The 18,693-nt window shown below is 50.0% G+C and overlaps 1 protein-coding gene across 2 annotated transcripts in view; it reads right to left on the reverse strand.

Moving 5' to 3' along the window:
* GGTA1 (glycoprotein alpha-galactosyltransferase 1 (inactive)) overlaps window positions 1-17,788 on the reverse strand; it is a 55,961-nt gene extending 38,173 nt beyond the window's left edge. The window contains exon 1 of one of the 2 annotated variants that reach the window (XM_040482168.1): window positions 17,669-17,788. The gene's annotated coding sequence lies outside the window, so the exon portion shown is untranslated. The remainder of the gene's footprint in view (window positions 1-17,668) is intronic. The other variant, XM_040482166.1, reaches the window with a different exon arrangement.
* Window positions 17,789-18,693: the final 905 nt, after the last annotated feature.

Genomic DNA, 18,693 nt, shown 5'->3' on the forward strand with positions numbered 1-18,693 from the left:
TCTGAGCACAGGACACCCACCACTCAATTCCCACGGCCCTCTGTGAAGACAGGTGCCGAAATCATCCCCATCTTGCAGATGAGAAAAGATCTCCGTTGGGCTGGGCTGAAATTCAACCCCGACTATTAATATTTTCATAACTCGAGAGTTCAACTCGACTCGTTTCTTCTATAATCCCATTTATTTCATTTTATTTCTTATATTTTCAAACATTCTCAGAAGGAGTCTATGGGCTTCTCCGGATGCCAAAGGCGCCCATGGCAAAGGTGGCTGCCAGGATTCCAGAGGCAGGGTTCTGTGCCCAGCGATCCCGCAGAACCCAGAGCTCCTGGCTGGTACAGGGTAAGGGACCCTATGCCATCTTCACGCAAGGATAGGGAGAGAATAATCGCTACGTTAGCCCATCAGCACATCATAAATACCTAACTAGCATAAATACTCTGACGTCAGCAGCGTGAGCCCCTGGATAACGTTCATCGTAATAAACAAGTCACTTGTTCCCCCCGCCCCAAAAAAACACCATAGTTTTTAGTGTCCAGTGTGCTCATTAGAAAAGCATCAGCTGTGGATCACAAATTGGGATCATAGGAGGGTTTGTAGCAGCTGCCTCTGGATATAATGCTGGCTGACCCCAGGCCCAGACTATGCCTCCTTGAGGGCCAACTAGCTGGCCTTCCCCCGTTAGACTTGTTTTCTTAGCATCTGGGCACTGGCTCAGTCTAAATAGCGCTAACGTGATATCCCATCCTCTATATGCTTACGGTTTATAAAGTAAATTGCAGGCGTCCAAACAGGCACACTGAATCACAAGCCAGGCAGAACTTTCTAGATTTCAGAAAATCCGGGCTATTATCGGACTCGGGGATAGGGCAGCCGGGGCCAACGCTCCCTGCCCAGACCAGACAGCTGTCCTCTTTGCCAGCTGGCCCGTGCCGAGTGCTGAGCCTCAGGACACCTGGTGCCAGTCCAGACACCGCTCTGATGGGCTACATGACCTTCCATAAGTTGCTATCTGATTTTTTTATCCTTCAAATACGGGGTGTGTACCAGATCCAATTCCAGTCAATAATCACAAAGCACCCAGTGTGTGCCCGGAACTGTGGGGGATGCAGAGACCATACAAGCTTACATACTGGTCGGGGAGCCAGTGCTGGAAGCAATGAACTATTTGTTACCTGCGACGGAAAGAAGTCAGTGTGAGTAGGGATGGAAGTGATGTGTTCTGTTCTGGGGCCACAGAGGAAGGAGTAAGCCGTCTGCACGGGGCTGGGCAGCCAGGCTTCAAAGAGGAAGGGGCTCCGTTTGAACTGGGCCTCAAAGGGCGAGTGGGTGGGGAACAGCATTCAGGGTTGAAGGACAAGCAAGCGACAATGCAGGGGGCTGGAATGTGAGCACCCCACATTGCCCAGTGTGGACTGTGGAGCAAGGAATCCAGTCCTGGTGTCTCCCTACATCTACTGCCTTGGAGTCCAGAAGACTCCCCGGAACCTTATTTTTACAAGCTTCTTAAGTGATTCCAACATGCAGGCAGTAGGTGCTACATGTTGAGAAAAAAAAAAAAAAAAAATGAATGAGTACAAGAATGAACTTGACCTCAGGTAAGTCCCTTCCAGTCCTGAGATGTCATCCCTTCTTTAAAATAAAGGCGCCGGGTCAGCCTGGTGGTTTTTCAAATTGTGTTCTGGAGAACCCGGGAATCTCCCAAAGTGCCTCAGACACCACAGAGGGGGAGATGGGGTGCCGAGAGAGCAGAACTCTGAGCCCCCATCCACACTTCTTTAGTTCATCTTCCCTTTTATCTGTTTGCTATTATATGCTGTGCTTCTATGCACCATTTTGTTTGTAGTAAAGTTTCTTTGGCTACAAAGAACTTTTTTTTTTTTTTTTTTACATTTATTATTTTTGAGAGACAGAGTCAGAGCGTGAGCAGGGGAGGGGTAGGGAGAGAGGGAGATAAATCCGAAGCAGGCTCCAGGCTCCGCACTGTCAGCACAGAGCCCGACGCGGGGCTCGAACTCATGAACTGCGAGATCATGACCCAAGCCAAAGTCGGACGCTTAACCAACTGAGCCACCCAGGCACCCTGGCTACAAAGAACTTTAAAAAAAAATTTTTTTAAGGCTTATTTATTTTTCGATAGAACACAAGCGGGGTAGGAAAAGAGAGAGAGGGAGGCAGAGAATCTGAAGCAGGCTCCAGGCTCTGAGCTGTCAGCACAGAGCCTGATGTGTGGATCGAACCCACAGACCGTGAGATTGCGACCTGAGCCAAAGTCGGATACTTAACCAACTGAGCCACCCAGGCACTCTGGCTACCCGGAGTAGAAAGAACTTTTAAAACTACTGAATTGGCTGATCATCCAAGAATCCCCGAAGAGAAATTTTTAAATTTTTTTTTTCAACGTTTATTTATTTTTGGGACAGAGAGAGACAGAGCATGAACGGGGGAGGGGCAGAGAGAGGGAGACACAGAATCGGAAACAGGCTCCAGGCTCTGAGCCATCAGCCCAGAGCCTGACGCGGGGCTCGAACTCACGGACCGCGAGATCGTGACCTGGCTGAAGTCGGATGCTTAACCGACTGCGCCACCCAGGCGCCCCGAGAAATACTTAAATTCCTTAAAGGCAGTTAACCTATCTTTGTTGAATATTTCTCAAACAGGTGTGGACACAGCATGGAGCCTGCTTACCAGGCTCTTTCTTTGACCATCATGATTTAAAATCTTTTGGTGTGGTCCAGAAATCAATGAGTGGAGGGGGGAAATGTGGATAGCAATGCAATAGAATATTACACAAACTTAAAAAAATGTTTTTGAAGAATAGTTAATAATATGGAACATTAAATGAGAAAGCCAGATACCAAACTGCACAAAGGCTATGATCTCAGCTCTGGATCTAATACATCAGAATTACTGGACAAGTGGGGCGCCTGGGTGGCGCAGTCGGTTAAGCGTCCGACTTCAGCCAGGTCACGATCTCGTGGTCCGTGAGTTCGAGCCCCGCGTCGGGCTCTGGGCTGATGGCTCAGAGCCTGGAGCCTGTTTCCGATTCTGTGTCTCCCTCTCTCTCTGCCCCTCCCCCGTTCATGCTCTGTCTCTCTCTGTCCCAAAAATAAATAAACGTTGAAAAAAAAAATTAAAAAAAAAAAAAAGAATTACTGGACAAGTATGGCGGTTCCTCAAAAAATTAAACATGGAATTCTCTATACCCAAAAGAATTGAGGACGGAGACTTGAAGTGAGATTTGTACACCAAGGTCTAGGCAGCATTATTCACAATAGCCAAAAAGGTAGAAACAACTCAGATGTCCACTGACGAATGCACGGATAAACAAAATATGGTGTATACATACAGTGGAGTATTATTTAGCCTTGAAAAGGAACGAGATTCTGACACCCGCTTCAACGGCGATAAACCTTGAAAACGTGCCAAGTTAAATAAGCCAGACACAAAAGGACGAACACTGGATGATGTTACTTACATGAGGTGTGTAGTCAAATTCCTGGAGGTGGACAGCAGAGTGGGGGATACCACGGCCTGGGGTGTGGAGGGAATGAGCAATTTATTGCTTCCGGGGGACAGAGTGTCTGTTTTGGATGATGGAAATGCTCCAGAGATGGACGGTAGGGATGGTTGCACAATAATGTAAGTGTATTTAGTGCTACTGAATGGTACACTCAAAAGATGTTAGAATGGTAAATTTTATGTCATGTATATTTCACCACAATAAAAAAAAAAAAAATACCAGCCAGTGTGTGCGATGAGATTGTGGCAGACTGATCACTTTATTCTTTCCACTTCTCTGCATTTTCAAATGTTCTACAACGAGAATAAATTACTCCCGAAACCGGACAAACAGCTATTTAATTAAACAAATCTGGTGGTTCTCTGACACTTCCCAAAAATGCCTTGTTGTCCTTTACGTAAATGGGGGCAATACTTTATGTACTTAATACAAGGAGCCAAGTTCAAGGATGCCAACTCAAGTATACACCAAGCTGCTCAGTCAAAATAAATGACAGGCAGACTGCCTCCCCTTTTTAAGACGAGTTGTCCTCATCTATATTTAAATAAGTTTCAAATAAAAACGGAACCAAAATAAATCTTCTAATGAGCTTCCCAAGAAGCTGTCTGGCTTGGAGATACTCAAATGCAAACTGAAGAGAAAGAAAGCTGCAGAAAAGTGGGAGACAGCCAACGTTTTCCCCAGGACAGTAAGGCACTGCAGCTGGGGAAGTGACTTCGTCAGTGAATTTCTATCCCTTGGGTAGAAAGGATTCAGAATCCAGAAGAGTCCCTTTGTATTCACTGCAAATCCACCCCCTCCAACATCCCCCACCCCACATAAATGTTGACCAAATATTCCAAGGATATTAATGGTTGGAAAGGCAGCCAATGTGTCTACCTGCCAGGGTGCCCTCCGCCCTAGACCGCCTGGGTCCACTTTTCCTGGCTCTTGGGCCCTCTGCCTGCCCACAGAGTGCTTCCTCACTGGCCATGTGACCTCAGGCAGTGTCCTTACCCAACCAATGGGAAGAAAGGCACCCACCTTGCAGGGCTATGGTAGGGGTTAAACGATGTCGCCTGTGTAAAGCGTCACTGAGATGTTGGGCGCATGGTAGGTGCTCACAAGCTTCTTCCTTTGCACCCTAGTTCACTGTTCAAGATTCACGCGTGTCTCGGTGGAACGTTGAAGAGTAATGCCAAAGGTGGTTAATGCCGAGTGGCAGGTTTTAGAATTACGGTACAACAGTAGGGAGAAGAGAGGCTCTTTCAGACCTGGGGTTCAAGGATGGCCCTGGAAGGCAGGCGAAGGGAGCCCAGCAGCCCCATGGAGCCCAGCTCTAGCTCCCACATTGGCCAGCATAAAGCTCTTTCATGGGAGTCTGTGTGAAATCCTCAGAGAAGGAAGATGGGCTCCATTTCACGGATGAAGAATCAGAAGCTCAAAAAGGCTGTCTTTTTCAGAGGCACACAGTTGGGGAATAACCAGATACAGGGTTTTCTCAAACTCCCTTGGCGTGAAATGGCGGAGGGGGTGCTGATAATTCCAGCTCTGCCACAAAGTCCTTTGTTTAGTTAGGTGCTAGTCTCTTGCCCCTCTCCTTAAAAGAAAAAAAAAATTATTTTTAAAAGAAAAGGTGAGGAGGGGACAGGAAGAAAAATTCTTTGAGGCACTACACTAGGTTCATTTCCAATCTCTGGGCTTTGGCGTTCTCATGTACAAAATAAGGCACTTCCTGCCTGAAGACATTGCCACCGGCTCTCCCCTCTGCCTGGGACACCTTTCCCGGCCCCCTCACACCCATGCACCCTCCTTCCGGTCCTTAAGCTTCAATGACAATGTCACCCCCCAAGGGAAGGCTTCCCCGTTCTATTCTTACTCTCCTTTGTAGCACCCTACGTCCTTCCGTTGGGGCACTGACCCCTATTTGGACACCTAGGTGTGATTCTTTGATTGACACACATCTCTCCATGAGACGGAGATTAATTCGCTGGCAGAGAGGCGGCAGTCAATGGCATTTGTTGTATGTTGACGCAAAAAGCGAGCTCTTCTCAGGGCTCTGTTCTTCAGAAAGTGCCCTCCCATCCCCACCCCGTCCTCAGGCTCTCATCTGCAAAACACAGGGAGGTGGATGGGGCACCTCTTAGATTTCTGCCAGCTCACACATTCTATGATTTTATCACCTCAACAGACAAACGAACAAGGGACAAACCAAACCCAAACCTACAACCATTGTGATTCCAGCTCCCTGGACAAGTTCGTAGAACAGGTTCTTACACTCTCGGGCCTCAGTGTCCCTAGCTACAGAACGAAGCATTCAGGTACAGCCTGCTAGGCTCTTCCCATCACCGACAATGGTAATTCCAGTAAGAAGGCTCCCCCCTCCCCTTGCCTTTCACCAAGAGCTGTACCTCATTCCGGGCACACAAACAGGAAATGTGACATCCAGGAGCTGATGAGCGGCTTGTTTCTCTGAAGCCTGGGCGGGTGACTGGGGGAACGACGAGTTTCTGAACCTTCTACCGAAGCTGAGAGTCTGTGCCAAAGACATTTCTCCAACAGTGTGGGCGGAGGGCACTACGGGTGCCTACCTGGGCCCCCTACGTCACCCCCACCCTGGTGCATTCGCAGGGGGCCGTGCAGCCCAGAATGAGCAGATTAACAGGTTTGAGGGGGTCCCTGTGACAGTTCCTCTGAAGGCAGTGAATCCCGGGACAGAGCAGAAGGTGGAGGGCAGGACACCTAGGCTCTGGCTCACGCCTCTCTCTGGGCCTGGGTTTCCCCATCTGTTGAGTAAGGGGACTGGATTCGGGACTGTGCCACGTCCCTGCCCACTCTGTTTTTTCTTCCGGGAGGCGGTGTGGTGCCATGATGAAGGGCATCGCCCCCTGCCCGTATCTGAGAATCAAATCTCTCCTTCACCGGGTGGCCCTGGGAAATTTCTTAATCTTTCTGTGCCTCAGTTTCCTCATTTGTAAAACTGGGGTTTCTCGATGAGGAACAGGCAGGGCTCCTGTAGAGCTCCTAGACAGCATCTGACGTGAATAAGTGGCCAGTAAGTGTGAGCTGTTTTTTTTATCATCACCCTGGCTTCTGGATCACTTCCCTTTCTCGCCCTGCCCATACACGGACCAGGCCGGCCGTGAGGACCACGGCGGCAGCCCCGTCCCTCAGAGGAAGCAGATCCCAGAACCCGGCCCGGCCTCAGTGTCCTCCCCAGCACAGGCAGGACACAAAATACCTGCTTCTGCCAGCCGCTGTGGGAACGAAAAGGAGCCTTGACCTACGTCCCCCAGGGCTGTGGTTCTCAAAGCGTGGCCCGCAGAAGGATGCCGTTTTTTCCTCCGTGAGGAGGCGGAGAAGTTGAGAGTATGTTCCATTGGCTGTATTTTAACAAAATATCATCCGTGGAGGATTAGTCACAAAGAAGGATGGTTCTTCCACATCAAGGCATCAGGCATGGTGCAGGAGACACAGGGTCATTGCTCTGTCTCTTGCGGCTGCCCCACTTGGCTCCAGTGGGCTCTGTGTCCAAGGTGGAGTTCTGGGCTCCTATCTTTCTAGAATGACTCACCCAGGCAGACTGCCCGTCTTGACCCGAGAGCATGTCACCCAGTGGCAAATGCAATGGGTCTCGAAATATCTGTTGCCACTGAATAGGCAGCGACTGGCTCTCAGCAGAGCCCAGAGGGCTGGGCAGGGACCAGTCATGGCTGCTCAAGGAGAGTCACTGGCACTCAGTGTTTTAAAAAGCTCTCCACAGAGGAAAAGAAAAAAAATGACGGTCCTCAAAACCCAGGCACTAGCTCCTACCCTTGAAGATGCTCAGTTGCGAATCTCTGTTTGGCAGCCATGTTCGGAAGGGATGTCTTTCTCAGGGATCGAGCCTTTTTATAGCTGAAGGGAACCTTAGGGGCCTCTGCTCAAATCCTTTTCTTTCACAGATGAAGGAAAAGGTTCAAGGAAAGATGACTTTTATAGCAGAGGCAGGATTTGAACCCTTGAAGGCTCCTTGACTTACTTCCATTTGTTCAACGGACCCATGGTTACTGAAGGCCTGCTACATCGATGCACTCAGGACTCGACAGCGAACCAAAGAGGTAAGTACTCTATTCTCACAGAGCTCACCTTCCAGTTGGTAAGCAAATAAAATTAATAGTTGTAATTAACAAATAATTAAGGATATATAATTTCAGTGGAAGTATAACATATATTACATAGAATATATTAATACATTACTCATTAAATATTGTTTGGTAATATTATCAAAATTAATTAATATGTTAATATAATATAAACTCGGCGGTGGAAAGGGTTATAAAGCAAATAAAAGATGTCGACATGTTGGAGACTGACTCGGGGGTGAGGGAGCTGCTGTCTGGGGATCCTCCTTGCGCCAGCCTCTCTCTCCAGGGTCCCCAGGGACCCCCCAAGCCAGTAGTGTGCTGTAGCTGGCTCATGTTGGCTTGCAAGGGCCAACCGTTCAATTTTTAGGAATTTGGCAAGTGAGCCGTTAAATACAGCCGTCATTAAAAATTCAATTATATAAACTTATAATTAAATGAGTCCTATTAAGAACAAAAGTATCCATCAAAACCCATCGCTTCCTAATTGTTTCATTACATGGTATACTCCTGAGGTTATGTGCACCAATTGTGTTGAGACATAGCGGAAAATGCTATAGAAAAGTAGGCTCCCTCAAGTGGCGGCTTGAACGTGGTCATGGTGTAAATATTTACACTGTGGAGACTGGCAAACACCACATATCAGGGCTTTCAATTCTCCGGGAGCTAGTCACACTGTCTGGATCTAATCTGGGCCTTCTGTGTTCGTGGGAGTCTGTGTTCTTCCGGCCAGAGGGTGTGCGATGTAGCCCCAACTCCCCTGGGGTTGTGGGGGCGGGGGGTGCGGGGAGCTTCCAGTCACATGGCCTGAACTTTCTCTTCCCTTTTTAAGGTTTCCACGGTGAGGAAGCAAGACTGGGATCTGTAAACGGATCTGTCTGCTTCTGCAAAACCGCGGCTCTGGTCAACAATATTCATCAAGGGTCTCTAAGATGGTGATTCATTCGTTCATTTGTTTATTTGGTTTTGATACAATTAAGTCCCGTGGTAAGTGTCCCGAGGAGGTAAAAATTTTTCTTTATTGATTGTTTGTTTTTAAGTGTTTATTTATTTCGAGAGAAAGAGCACGAGTGGGAGCAAGGAAGGGGCAGAGAGAGAGAGAGTGAATCCCCAGCAGGCTCCGCTCTGTCAGCGGAGAACCCGAGACGGGGCTCGATCTCACAAGCCGTAAGGCCCCGACCTGAGCCAAAATCAAGGGTTGGATGCTTACCCGACTGAGCCACCCAGCTGCCCCAGAAGGTAAAAACTTAAAGGAACTCCTGCAGAGAATCTGTAGAAGTGTGTGTCTTACTTCTGGATTTTCATGTTAGGTTTCCTTCCTTTAAATACATAACTGTTCTGATAACAGCTGAGTGAAGACACTAGACTTCCACTGATAATAATGATAAGGGTAGCTGCCATTTAATAGCATCATGTCACGAGACACATTTGTCTCTGAAATCCACACCAACCCATCTTACACCTGGGAACGTTGAGGTCCGGAGGTTCAATAACTTGACCAAGGCCAGGCTGCCCTTCCGAGAGTTCCCCAGAAGCCTTCTCCTGCCCGCAGTTACAGCTGTGTGACTCTCCTTAGACCTGCAGGATTCTATGGCCCTAAGGGGGCCCCAACTCTCGTGGCTTTGGCGAATTCTGCAGCTTCTCAGCTTAGCATCAGGAATCCCCTCCCGCCACCAGAGCAGAACAGGTCAGACACTTTCCCATGTGTCCATATGCACCTGGAATGCAGGTGAGTCACCTAGGCCTGACCAGTTAGTGGTGTTACATCCTAAAGAAATGGCACGAAGGTTCGGACGCCATGAAATGTTACAGCGGCCTCAGGGGCAGCGAGAGTTAGAATTAGCTGCTATGCAAGGCGCCTGGGTGGCTCAGTCGGTCGGGCGTCCGACTTCGGCTCAGGTCATGATCTCACAGTCTGTGAGTTCGAGCCCCGCGTCGGGCTCTGTGCTGACAGCTCGGAGCCTGGAGCCTGCTTCGGATTCTGTGTCTCCCTCTCTCTCTGCCCCTCCCTCGCTCGTGCTCCGTCTCTCTGTCTCACAGAAATGAATAAACATTTTAAAAAATTAGAATTAATTGCCATACAAGACTCTGTGTTATCTACGGCCCAACTTCTACTGATTCTTGCCAGCTTGGTTTTCTAGCCTTCCCAGGGATACTGTGAGCAATAAAAGAAATCCTTCCAATGCGTGCCTTTTCTGCCGCAGCAAGCTAGAATCTCCATCTGTTGCTTGCAACCTTGATCTCTGACCAGTACACGGTCCATGTGCTACTCAATACATCAGCCTCAAACATTTACTGAGCACTTGCATGCCAAGGAACGAATTCCCAAGCTCTCAATTAAATTTGCACATAAGAACATTAATTTTCCCTTCCTTTGCACAGCTCTGGCTAACATCTGAAAACAGAATTTGCTATGCAAAATATCACCGTGTAGACCACGAAAGAGTTAGTCAACCGAGCAAACGAAGACCAGTCCTTGCGTTCAGGGAGCCATACCCCCCTTCCAGGAACCCCTGCCCCTGATTCTGAGCAGTTTCTATGCCTTCCCCACAGATGCCAGGCAAGTCGTTCTCAGGGACAGCCTGCCGGCCACTTGAGGACTCGTGGTTCCCTGAGAAGGGGGGGGGGGGCAGCAGTGCTTTTGCACACAGATGCTACCAACCCCAACAACGTCATCCCTCTGGGCACCTGGCCCGTTGTCCCGGGCTTGCTTCCTCCTCTGTGCTCCCCTGGCCACCAAGGCTGTCTGGGCTCTGGAACAGCCAGAGGGATATCAGGATGATTGGTTCTCACAGCTTCTTCCCTCTGCCTGAAACCCTCTTCCCTCTTTACCCCCTAACTCCCACAGGGCTCAGCGTACAGGGCGCTTCCTCAAGGAAGCTCCCCCAACTACCTCCCCCAACAGGTTCAGGCCCCCGTGACACCCACCCTGCTCTCCTTCATGGCTCTCGCTGTGCGGTAGTTTTTTTTGTTGTCGTTGTTTTGTTTTTTTTTTAACGACTATCTCTCAAGCGAATCCCAGCGTCCCCGTGGGCGGGGACTGTGTCTCTGTTCACTGCCACCTTCTAACATAGCACACGGCAACTGCCCAATGTATTCTGGGTGTGTCAGTAAATGAGTGAGTGAATTTCTGGTGGCTCAGTGAATGCTGAATGAATAGCTAATTTCAAAGCATGAGTCTCTGGAACAGGTGCATCTCCCAGAACCACGGTCCCCGGTGTCCCATCTGGCAAATGGGAGCCACAACCTCGGGCTCCCTCCGGGCACAACAGCTCCTCCTCCCCTTTGGCTTTTAGTTCGAGTGTTCATTTCCTGGGGGTTTGGACTTGCTGTTTTAACAGCAGGAGCTGCTCAGAGAGAAGTCTGCTAGATCACAGCCTCGGGGCCATTTTGCTGCCAGGGAAACTGAGGCCCCAGCGGCTCCGACCGCTGGGAGCACCAGTACAGGATGGGGCTGGGCCAGCTCACTTTCAGCCCAGACTCTTTTCAGTGTCCTGCTCATCAGTGGACATTTAAAGCAAGGGTCCTGAAGACAAGAGCAGGGATGGAATTAAGAACTTTCCTTAAGAACTAATCACAAGACCTGGCCTCCCTCTCCTAGCCTCTTCCAGAAGCTGCCTTTCACCCTCTGGTTGATTTCTATCTGAGCAGCACCAGGCAGGAGCCCTGTCCTGGGCGAGACATGGATCTGGGGCCCAGCATCCCTGGGCCTTCGGAACCACCTTTGCTCTCCCTGCCTGCCCCCCACCAGGGTCTCCAGGCCATACTACATTTGGAGTCCGGACCTGGCTTCCGTGCCCTCGTTCTGCCATTCATTCTTGAGAGACTTTGGCCAAAACATTAGAAGTCCATCCTTCGGTTTCCCCCCACATAACTCAGGGGAATTATTTCTAATTTTCTGACCCTCACAGTGCTTTTGTGATGCTCAAACAAGATGGAAACACGACCTCGCTCTTCAAACTGCCGACTAGCGTAGACAACCCCAATAATAATAATTCCATAATTATTTTTCTGTTTCCCCGGGGTTTTGCTGTCAACCCATAGCCAGCTGACCTCCTTCCAGGGCTCATTCTCCCCACCCAGCCTCTCAGTGCCGTTCAACCCTCTTGCCAACATCCTCCCGGGAACCCCACTCTGCCCCCGGCTTCCCAGACATGCTCTGCCCGGGGCCCTCCTCCTCCCTCTCAGATCACTCACTCCCCTGAGTTGGGACCTGCCTCAAGGGGCAGCACCGCGCTCTCTCCTGCCATTGCCATCTGCCAAGCACGCGTGGCTTCAGAGAGGAGCCACAGGAAGCACATGCCCACCACCCAGCTCCCTCGGGGAATGCCTGCGTGGGCTTTCCCCGGCGCCCAGAAATGTGAGCGCACGTCGTGGGGTCTCCACCCCGCCACCAGCCATCACCACCTCTCCCTCACGGAAACTCTATGTGGCAATAAAAATGAGCACAGTGGCTGCTGGAGGCCACGTCCTGGCAGCTCCGCCCCGGCCGGGTCTGATTGCATGCAGCCGACCTCTGCGGCCTCCATGCTGGGTTTGGACAAGCCGAGCGGAGAGTAGCTCTCCGGCCGGAGATTTAAACGACATTTTTTTACTTCCTCTTTTTCGAACGGAAAGGCCTTTTCGAAGTTATTCTGGTTGAGTATACTAAATGATGACCCCTTTGCTTTTCGTACACGGACCGGACTCTCTCTCAGTGTGACTTCCCAAACTAACCCACCTGGCCTCCCTCTCCGAGGGGCGAGATGAAGCTCCTGTGAGCCGGCCGTTCAGCCCAGGCAGAGAGGTGAGGGGTCTTGCTTCGGGCCTGACAGCTACTAAGGGTGCACACTCAGCAGAGGGCCTCCGGAGGCCACACTTAACCACCAGAGCAGGTCAGTAAAGAGGGCGGTGGTCGTGTGCAGCGTGCCCTCTGGCTCCCGCGGCTCACAGAGAAAGGAAGAAAGGACCACATGTGACGGAATGTTAAGTTCAGGATGCCCAGGGGGGCGGGGGAGGGGGGGCGGGGGGCGGGGGAGGGTCGAATTCACGGGAGGCTGAATGGAGAAACTGGCTTTTCACCAAGAAGATGATGATTGAGCTGGGTCTTGAAGGATGAGTAGGAGTCTGCAGGTGGATTTGGGGAGGAAGGGAGGAGGGGGTTCCAGGCAGAGGGGGTAGCATGGGAAAAAGCCCAGGGGCATAAAGCCAGGAGAGGGTGTCAGGAACTGTAGGAGATCCCTGAAGCTGGAGCAGAAAGCCGAAGGGATAGGGTGATGGGAAGAAAGCTGTTCGGAGAGCGGCTCGTGCGGGATCTCGGATGTCACGTAAAGGAACATGTAACCTACTCTGAGGGCAGAGTGGAGCCTGGGAGCGATCCAAAACCCAGTCAGTGTGGTGTCTGGGAAGGCTTAGGCTGCGGGGACCAAATGTACTGGAGGTGACAGCAGCCCAGCCTCTCCGGGCTGGAGAGGGGTGCAGGTGCACCTCAACTAAGCCGGAGCAAAGGGACGGAAGTAAAAGGACAACAAAGAGGTAGGACTGCCTAGATCATAGATTTGGGGGTGGGGCGGGGGAGACTCCCAGACAGAGGGATTGTGTGTGCAGAAATACAGCGATTTGAAAGCACACCACCATGCTTGAAGAGAGAGCAACTGTACCAAGGAGTAGGTCGGCCGTGCGGGGGGGGGGCGGGGGGGGTGGGGGTGTGGATTAGTTCAGAGAGAGAAGAATAAATGGAGACTCGTATCGGGAAGTTCTTAACAAATATATGTGGCCATTTGGATTACTGTTCCCAAGCATCATTCTCTGCCAGACAGCAAAGGCAGAGGGCTGTCAAGGGCTGCCTTGACGTTGGTTGCTGAAGGGTGGGGTGGCTCTGGCAATTTCTTAAAATAAGACACCGGTGCAGTGAGCTCCATCAATTGACTCTCCCTTATGAGAATGATTTCTCTGTAGCATGTGATACTGTTCAATAGCATTTTACCCACATTAGGACTTCTTTTAAAATTGAAGCCGGTCCTCTCAAGCCCTGCCGCTGCTCCATCAACCAAGCTGATGTGATATTCTAAATCCTTTGTTGTCATTTCAACCATCTTCACGGCCTCTTCACCAGTAGATGCTATCTCGAGGAACCGCTTTCTTTGCTCATCCATAAGAAGCAGCTTCTCATCTGCCAAGGTTCTCTCATGAGATTGCAGCAATGCAAATACAGTAATAGTGAAAGCGTTTGTTGAAATCATGAAGAAATTGCAAGAATGACCAAAAGGTGCCGTGAGCAAATGCTGTTGCCGTAAATGGCGCACCTAGACTTTCTGGACCCAGGGTTGCCACAAAGCTTCAATTTGTAAAAAAAAAAAAAAAAAAAAAAAAAAAAAAAAACCCGCAATATCTGCAAAGCACAATAAAACAAATGTGCCTGTATATACATCTGTCCCATTGCCTCTGGGCATGGACATATTGCTGGCTTTGACCAGCAGCATGTGGGTAGAAGTGACAGTGTGCCAGTTTAGAGTAAAGGCTTTAAGAGGCATTACATCATTTCCTTCTTCCTCCAACTCTAACCATGAACATGACATATACCAGATAGAAGCAGCTCCTTCAGCCTATGTCCTGCAATGAGAAGACACATGGGCAGATCTTCTGGCTGGCTGGCACCTGCAGCACAGCCACAAAACCATGTATCACAATGGCTCTCCAGCCGTCATGTAAGGTGAACAATAAACTTTCATGGTCAGAAGTTAAGATTGGGGGTTGTTTGTTATGCAGCATAGCTGCAGCAAAAGCTAGCTGATACACCCTCCATGAGACATACTATAGCATGTCTCATATAGTGATACTCTATGATAGTATCATGTGATGCACACTATATGAGACACAAAGGGAGCAGATGGTGAAGAACTTTCCACGTCACGATTAAGAGCTGTGCACATGGAAGGTCAACAGAGAATTCTGTAGTTGATACACATTGGAACCTTCATTCACTCACACCCAGTCACAGAGGTGGAGACATCCATCCTTCTGCTCATCTAGAATTTTGCCCTATTGGCCATCTCTTACCTCTCTTAGACTGAGTCCTTCCCCTGGCCTGTATCTCCCTTGTCTTTTCTGTCCTAAAATCCTTCCCTTCACCTTCACCTTCCTACAACTGTAGCTCAATCTCCCTCTGGCCTTTTCACACAAATTTCTTGAAAGTATTGCCTGTACTCACCATCTCCACTTCTTTCTCTCTCCTATCTCAGCAATCTAACTTGTCTGTCCTCCATCCCCCCAAAATTACTCCCAGCAGATTTCAGTAATCTCCTAACTGCCCAGTGCATCTTCCTGCCCTTATCTTCCCAGGCTGCTCCACACCATTTAGCGTGGAACCAAATACATTATCTCTGCCCTTGACCCAAATGTTCCTCGTTATGTATTCTCTCAGCTAGTGGTGCCATCATTCATCCAGTGACCCATGACAGAAAGCCAATACGAGATAATGAGTTGTGTCCGGCCTTGCCAAGTTTGTAGCATCTTTGAGACATCCAAGAAGAGATGCCCAGCGGGCAGTGAAACATGTGAATCGGGGACCCAAAACAGAGATGTGAACTGGAGATAAAGATGACTGCTCTGGAGGTAGCATTTAAAGTCATTGGCATGGGGGCACCTGGGTGGCTCAGTCAGTTAAGTGTCTGGCTCTTGCTTTCCAGGTCAGATCATGATCTCACAGTTCATGAGTTCGAGCCCCCATTGCACTCTGTGCTGACAGCATGGAGCCTGCTTGGGATTCTTTCTCTCTCCCTCTCTCAACCCTCCCCCCCCTTCTCAAAATAAATAAATAGACTTTAAAAACAATTAAAAAAAAAAAGCCATAAGCGTGGACAAACTTGCTTAGTTTATAGAGTAAAAGTACCAGGTCTTAAATTGCAGGTGATACACAGAGAGCTCTCCTAAGCCCAGAATTTCCTATTCCTAATGTCACAATTCCAACCATTCCATTAGGTTCCTTCCCTCCGGAGGCATGGCTTCTAGTGGCCTCCACACCACCATCTTATTTTATGTTCTGCCCCCTGTTCGTGCTGTCTTCTCCAACAGCCCTTAAAATCCATCATAAAAATAGAAGATATAAGATACCATCACCCTGCCACTAAAATGGCTAAAATCAAAACGACTAAAATAAAATCAACACCGAATATCATCAAGCAGGTGGAATAATTGCAAGAGCCTGATGTGGCTGTGGGAAGGTAAAATGGTATGCCCTATGACCCACGGATTTCAGTCCTACATGAAAACCAATGTCCACAAAAGAATTCTACAAGAAATAAGAGCTCAAACTGGAAATAACCCGACGCGTTCCTCAATAAGGGAATAAATAAGCAAACCGTGGTATACCCATCCAACAGAATAAACTACCACCCAAGCAATAAAAAGGAACAGACTACTCATATATGCAGCAACACAGGTGAATTTGGAAACCACGACGTCAAGTGAAATAAACCAGAGATAGACAGTATGATTCTATTTGCACGAAGTACAAGAGCAGGCAAAATTAATCAATGGTAATAAAATCAGGAAATGGTTGTCCGGGAGGGACAGAAGGAAAATTAGTTGGAAATGGAAACTTTCCAGGATGTTGCAAATATTTACCTGTCACTTTGGGTGGTGGTTGCATAGGTGTGAACAGCTGTCAAAACATGTCTGAACTGAAGACTGAAGATTTGTGGATACTATTGTATCTAGATGATACTTTAATTAAAAATTAGAAAAATAATTTGTAAGGATCTACCAAAAAACACTAAAATGAAAAGAACGTACGGGGCAGAAAACACACTCATTTCAAATACAATTATATTTATAGTGTGAATGTCCCTATATGAATGCCCAGTCTCCCGCTTAATGCTGTCCCCTTTCAGCTATTCTCACTCACTCTTGCTCCCATCTTAATGACGTCTGTCCATTAGCTGTTTTCGAACCATCAGGAGAGATGATGTAATATAAAGAGCACAAGCCTTAAGTCAGACAGGGCTGCATTCAAATCCCAGCCTTGAGTTAGAAGCTGAGCATCCGTGGGTGAGTTACTTGACCTCTCTGAACTTCATTTCCTTTACTATAAAATGAGGTAACAAGATCCCCCACCCTGTTGGGTTGGGCTAAGATAAGGGCAGTGTGCTGACTAGCTCCTGGGGAACCTAATGCTTTTTGATCTTAGCCTATGAACAAACTGTTAGTTCTACTCGCATCTAAAGGCCCCACAAAAGTCTGAAAACATCTCAGAGGATGTGATTCATGGCTTCTTCTCCCAGAAGGGTAAGAAGGTGAACCAGAGGCCTTGGAATTAGGATCCAGGTGAGCTGGTGCTAACAGCTGGAGAAATGGCTGCTCGGAGCCACCATGGCCAAGGGAAAGGTGCTCGTGGCCCATGACTCAGGAGACAGGCTTCCTGGCAAGGCTTGGCCACCAGAGAATCTTACACAAACCACTTTGCATACCTCTTGACTCAGTTTCTCAAAGCAGACTGGATCTGAGGAATCTGATAACAAAAACAGCCCCTGGGGTTTCCCAATGTACATAGGAGAGATAAAGGCAGAAGGGAGCTTGTTCGGTCTGAAAGAAGGAAGGAGGGGTCAGAGCCCTGCCCTGTAGGCCCCCCTCCCCCACTACGGTGGCTCCAGAGCCAGGATCTCAAGACTCCCAGGAGCACAGTCTGCAACCTCCTGGACCAAGGTAAACCCCAGGGGCATTCCCAGCTCTGCTTTATTAAGTCATTGAATACCTGCCACTTCTAACAACAATTGAGATCTGCACCTGTCCCCCCCCCTCCCCTGCCATCTGGTAGGAGAGACACGGTACACCCAGCAATAACTCAGAACCAGGGAGAAAGTGCTTGCTTAGTGCAGCCAAAGAGGCACAGAAGTGCAACAGAATAACCATGTCCCCACCGCAGGACACACACGCTGGCATTTTCTTACTCAGAGCAGCACCCCCATTTCATAGTTGCATTAACAGGCTTCCCCGGGATAGCGTCTCCCAGCTAAGAAGCAGTGAGGCCTGGGGTCCCCGGCATCTCCTGCCTCCTGAGACATACCTATTTCCAGGTAAATGAAGAAGGCAACGAGGCCTGCGCCAGATCCAGAAGGAGTGCAAACGGCGAGCAAAGCCACAGAAGCAGCCGCCTGGTCCCGGTTCCTTCCGGGGGCGGAATGGGAGAGGTGCTGGGGCGGCGGGGGAGGGGATGCGGGGGGGGGGGGGGGGGGAGGAGGAGAGGCGCTGACACCCTCCTCGCCTTCCTCCTCCTCCCCGGCCCGGCCAGCGGGAAGATTGGGAAATCTCAAGTCGCTCTGCTTTCTCTCCTGCAGCGCTAACAATTTTTTCCACTTTACTGTTTTTTGGATGCCTTTCAAGAGTTTGTGCAATCATTCTGTTTAGCTGTTTTTCTGCCATTTTCAACGGCGGGGTGGTGTCCCTTTCGAGCAGGAACGGGGCTGTTTGTAAAGTTGAAGGGACCCTGTCTCCTCCCTTCACCCCAGTGCAGCAGGCCCTTTTGCTGCCAAAGTTACAAATGTTTGAAACTTTCGCTGTGCCGAGTTTGGCTGGGTCCGCGCTCTCGGACCACTCCTCCTCCGTGCCCCAGCTTTCAGGGGCTCCGGCGCCCCCTCTCGTCACCCTCTCAGGCTCCCCCTTCTCAGGGACATCCTCTTCCCAAGTAGTCCAGGGCGAGAGCCCTCCCTCTGTCCTGCCCCACGGGCGAGGACAGACCCCTCACTCCTTTCGAGATTTCCCCAGGGGCGGGGGTCCGACCGCGTACCCCCCGGGGCTCCTCTCTCCCGCCCCCACCCCGTCGGCCCCGTGGGGAGACCTCGGCCCGCCGCCCCTCCGGCGAGTCTGCAGGCTGGGCAGAGGCAGCAACAGGGACAGGATGGGGACAGGGACCGGGGCAGAGAGAGCGAGCGACAAGAACAAAAGCGGGGACACAGGCAGGGCAGAAACAGGGCAGGGCCGGAGCGGTGGCCCCGCTCCTCTTCCCCGCCGCCCCCCAAGCCACGCCCGCAGCCCCCGGGCCGGGCCCAGCTCCCACCTCCCGGGGCTCGGGCGGCGCCCCGCGGGACCCAC

The sequence above is a fragment of the Herpailurus yagouaroundi genome, unplaced genomic scaffold, assembly GCF_014898765.1.
Source record: "Herpailurus yagouaroundi ecotype Mexico unplaced genomic scaffold, PumYag 160, whole genome shotgun sequence".
In the NCBI taxonomy this organism is placed as follows: domain Eukaryota; kingdom Metazoa; phylum Chordata; class Mammalia; order Carnivora; family Felidae; genus Herpailurus; species Herpailurus yagouaroundi.